Genomic DNA, 5,000 nt, shown 5'->3' with positions numbered 1-5,000 from the left:
GATGTGAGGAAAAACAGGACAGTGGGGAAATGGTAAAGGAAGGAGAGGGAATGAACTGACAATATGGGGATTTTATGGCTTTTATTTTATTTTATGGTGCTGAAAATTGTGACTTTTAATGCTAGAGGACTAATGAATGTTTATAAATTTGAAAAGGTGAAGGAATTGTGTCAAAATGAAGATGTGATTTTATTGCAAGAGACAAACTGGAAAGAGAATGTTATGGAGGATATTAGAAAAAGATGGGAAGGGGAATTACTTGTTAATAATGAAGAGGAAAAAATGGGAGGAGGAGTGGCGGTTTTAATAAGAAAAGACAGAGGTATAAAGACAAAACTTATATATAATGATAAAAAAGGAAAATGTATGGTGGTAGAAATGGAAATGGAAGAAGACAAATTTGTTTTAGTGAACGTGCACGCTCCCAATGGAGAAAAAGAAAAGAAATTATACTTTAATGTTTTAGCTGATGTAATTGGAAAATGGGGGAAGGTGGTGATTGCAGGGGATTTTAACACTGTTTTTAGTAAAATGGATATGGCAAATGGGATGGTTTTTAAATCGGATGGGGGTAGAAAAGAACTAAGGTCATTGATGGAAGAGAAAAATATGATTGATGTGTGGCGGGAAAGAAATGGAAAAAAGAAGGAATTTTCAAGAAGACAGTTGGTGGGGAATTTTATGTGCCAAACCAGAATAGACTATTTTTTAAGTACCAGAAATCTTGAATGTTTCATTGATGGAATATTTCACAAAGAAACGACCTTAAGCGATCACAAAATGGTTTTAATGACGATGGATTTTAAAAGACAAACAAAGGGACCTGGGGTGTGGATTTTAAACACTGAGGTTTTAAAGAATGAAAGTTTTAAAAAAGAAATCGAAATGATATTAGATGGGAGGAAAAAAGACCAGATGTATATGGAAGACAAAACGCAATGGTGGGAAAATGTTAAGTATGATATTAAAAAATATTCTATGAAGTACTGTAATTTATTACAAAATGTTAAAAGAACCAAGGAGAGAGAAATAAGGAGAACTCTAAAAGAGGAGTTAAATAAAAATGAAGTAGATGTGCAAAAAGTAATTGAAATAGAGAATACGTTGAGAAAAATAGAAGAGGGGAAATGCAAGGGGGCAATGTTGAGAAGCAAAGCAAAATATACGGTGGAAGGGGAAAAATGTAACAGATTCTTTTTTAATCTTGAGAAAAGCAGGGGGAGAGCGGAAACAATTAAAGAACTTAAAAGTAGGAATGGACAGGTGGTCTCAGATACAGAGGGGATTTTAAAAGAAGTGAAATCATTTTATGAAGAACTTTTTAAGTCGGAGGGGGGAGATGAGGAAAAAAGGAATATTTTGTTGCAACAGATAACAAGGAAAGTTGGTGAAGAGGATAAAAGAATATGTGAAAGGGAAATAGAAACTGAAGAGATCATACATGCCATAAATCAATTAAGAGTGAGGAAAAGCCCCGGAGTAGATGGTATTGGAAGTGAGTTTTACAAAGTTTTTAAAGACAAAGTAAGCGTGATTTTAAATGAAATTTTTGAAGAAGTTTTTAAAAATGAAAGAGTAAGCCCAAGAATGGGGCTAGGAATAATGAAAATAATATACAAGAAAAAAGGAGACAAAACTGAGCTGAAAAATTTTAGACCCATTACAATGCTAAACACTGATTTTAAAATTTTAGCCAAGGTCTTAGCAAACAGATTAAAAAATGTCATGCCAAATATAATAGAAACAAACCAAGCGTACGGAGTAAAGGCGAGAGATATAGCAGATGTTACTAGCAGCATTAGAGATATAGTAGGGTATATAAAAGAAAAGGGCAAAAGTGCTTATGTTATTAGTATGGATTTTGAAAAGGCTTTTGACAGAGTTGAACATGGCTTTTTATTTGCAGTTTTAAAGGAATTTGGGTTTGGGAATAATTTTATAAAATGGATTTCGGTTTTATACAGGGATATTTTTACAAAAGTAAAATGCAACGGTTTTTTAACTCAACCTTTTAAAGTTTTAAGATCCATAAGACAGGGGTGTCCTTTGTCGGCGCAATTGTACTCTTTGGTAGCAGAACCTTTAGGGCTTTTAATAAATAGAGAAAAAAGAATAAATGGAATACGAATGGAAGAGGGAGAAGAATTAAAGAAAATATTTCAATATGCTGATGACACGACAATTGTGGTTGAAAATGTAGAAAGTGTTAAAAGAGTGATGGAGAAAACAAAACTGTATTGTGAGGGTTCGGGTGCAAAAATAAATGAAGAAAAAACTGTATACATGAAATATGGAAGGGTGGAGGTTCTTACAGGGATCTGTAATTTTATGGAGGTGCAAGAAATAAAGATTTTAGGAATAATTGTAGCAAAGAATGAAAAGGAGGCTATGGACAGTATGTGGGAAGAGACGGTGGGAGGGATGGAAAGAAGACTGATTTTCTGGAGAAGCAGGGTTTTAAGTTTAAAGGGGAAAATTTTAGTTGTAAACATGCTAATGTTATCTAGAATGTGGTATACATTACATGTGATGCCATTGCCAGACTGGGTTTTAAAGAGAATAAAGAAATGTGTTTTAGAATTTTTATGGGACAAAAAGCCTCCAAGAATTGCATATTTTACACTGATAGGGAAACCGGGGGAGGGAGGGATGGGTTTGGTGGATGTAGAACAAAAAATGAAAAGCATGAGAGTAAAGGTGGTAAGAAAATATTTGGATGATACGAACAGAGCAGAGTGGAAGAGATTGATGGCTCTTTATTTAAATAAATGTGGGAATTTTAATTTGGGGGACAATGTTTTATGGATGAAGCTTAAGAATTGGATGATGGAGGGGATCCCACGATTTTACAAAGAGGTTTTAAGCGCTTGGAGGCTTTTTTTAACAGAGGTGGATTTTAATCCGGAGGGGAGGGAAATGATTTTAAATCAACCTCTGTTTTTAAATGGAAAAATAAAGATGCAAGAGTATGATATCTATTTTAAGAAGTGGTTGCAAGCGGGATTTGTAAAGGTGAGGGATGTTTTATGGGAATTTAAAGAGGGATTTTTACCACTTCAAGTGATCATAGATGCAATGGATGAGGAGAAGGAGGACTTTAATGTAAATGTTTTAAAAAGACAGTACGAACAAGTAAAAAAAGCAATCCCAGGACAATGGCTGGATGAAATTATTAATGAGGGAGAAAAAGAAAAGAAAATGAGCGTGTTTCTAAAATGTAAAGACAATATGGTGAATTTTAATTTGGGTTCTGTTAAAATGTTTTATGGGTTTTTTATAAATGGAGTTTTTAAAAAACCTCTTGCCAATCAGTTATGGATAAGGCATTTTAATGAAATCGAAGAGGAAGATATATGGAAGAACATGACATGGAAATGGTTGGATGCGGATTTAGAAAGTTTTGATTATTTTATTAGACAAAATGTGATTTTTACGGAAATGAGATTGTGTGCAATGCAGAAAGAAACTAATGCCCTATGCAGAGTTTGTAAAAAAGAAGATGAAGGAATTTTACATTTGTTTTTATTCTGTGAGAAGTTGAGCCCATTTTTTAAGAAATTAAAGGAAATAATCAAAGACTTAAGAGATAATGAGGTGGACTGCAACTGGAATAGATTTTTTATGTTGGGAATGGCAGAGAATACAGCAAACAAGAAACTAATTAATTTGTTTTTAATTTTGGCCAAAAAAGCTATATGGAAAAGAAGGAATATAGTCAAAAACAGAGATTTTACTGCAAACCTATGGTTGATTTTTAAACAGTTGGTTGAAGATTATGTAAAAATGCTGTACAGTTATTTTAAACTGGAAAACAAGATGGGGGATTTTTATGGAATTTTTAGGAAGGAGGTTACATATATTTTAAAACAAAAGCACTTTTATATGCCAAAAGAAGATTACTGAACTTGATGAATTTGTGATTTTAGATGTTTTTGGTTTTTAGTGTTATGTATTTTTGGAAAAATGCTTTTGTGAAATGCTTTTGCATTTATGAAAATTTCCCTGTAACAGCTTTAATGTCTTGTACACAACTTGTATTTTGACTGATAATAAAAAAAAAAAATAAAAAAAAAGCTATGCCCGATCTCGTCTGATCTCGGAAGCTAAGCAGGTTTGGGCCTGGTTAGTACTTGGATGGGACACCGCCTGGGAATACCAGGTCCTGTAAGCTTTTGGGTTTCCTTCCCTACTTATATAAAGCACTGGCGATTATAGTGGCTGATCTTTAAATAGCCCTCTCTTTGCAGCCTCCTTCGCATATGGCCATACCATCCTGGCTATGCCCGATCTCAACTGATCTCCAAATCTAAGCAGGTTTGGGCCAGGTTAGTACTTTTGGATTTTTTCATTAATTATCTAATAGGCCTGGTTAGTACTTTTGGAAATTTTCACTAATTGTCCAATAATCTTGCAAAAAAAAAAAAAAAGAGTCAATGCCCGACCCCAGAATGTTAGCAGGTTTGGGCCAGGTTAGTACTTTTGGATTTTTTCAGTAATTATCTAATAGGCCTGGTTAGTACTTTTGGAAATTTTCACTAAGTGTCCAATAATCTTGCAAAAAAAAAAAAAAAAGAGTCAATGCCCGATCTCAGAATGTAAGCAGGCTTGGGCCAGGTTAGTACTTTTGGATTTTTTCAGTAATTATCTAATAGGCCTGGTTAGTACTTTTGGGAATACCAGGTGCTGTAAGCTTTTGGGTTTCCTTCCCTACTTATATAATGCACTGGCGATTATAGTGGGTGATCTTTTAATAGCCCTCTCTTTGCAGCCTCCTTCACTTATGGCCATACCATCCTGGCTATGCCTGATCTCAACTGATCTCCAAATCTAAGCAGGTTTAGGCCAGGTTAGTACTCTTGGATTTTTTCAGTAATTATCTAATAGGCCTGGTTAGTACTTTTGGAAATTTTCACTAATTGTCCAATAATCTTGCAAAAAAAAAAAAAAAAAAAAAGTCAATGCCTGATCTCAGAATGTAAGCAGGTTTGGGCCAGGTTAGT

Source organism: Carassius carassius, chromosome 9 (assembly GCF_963082965.1).
Source record: "Carassius carassius chromosome 9, fCarCar2.1, whole genome shotgun sequence".
Taxonomy (NCBI): Eukaryota; Metazoa; Chordata; class Actinopteri; order Cypriniformes; family Cyprinidae; genus Carassius; species Carassius carassius.
The sequence above is the reverse complement of the archived record's forward strand: the minus strand, read 5'-3'. Positions refer to the sequence as shown.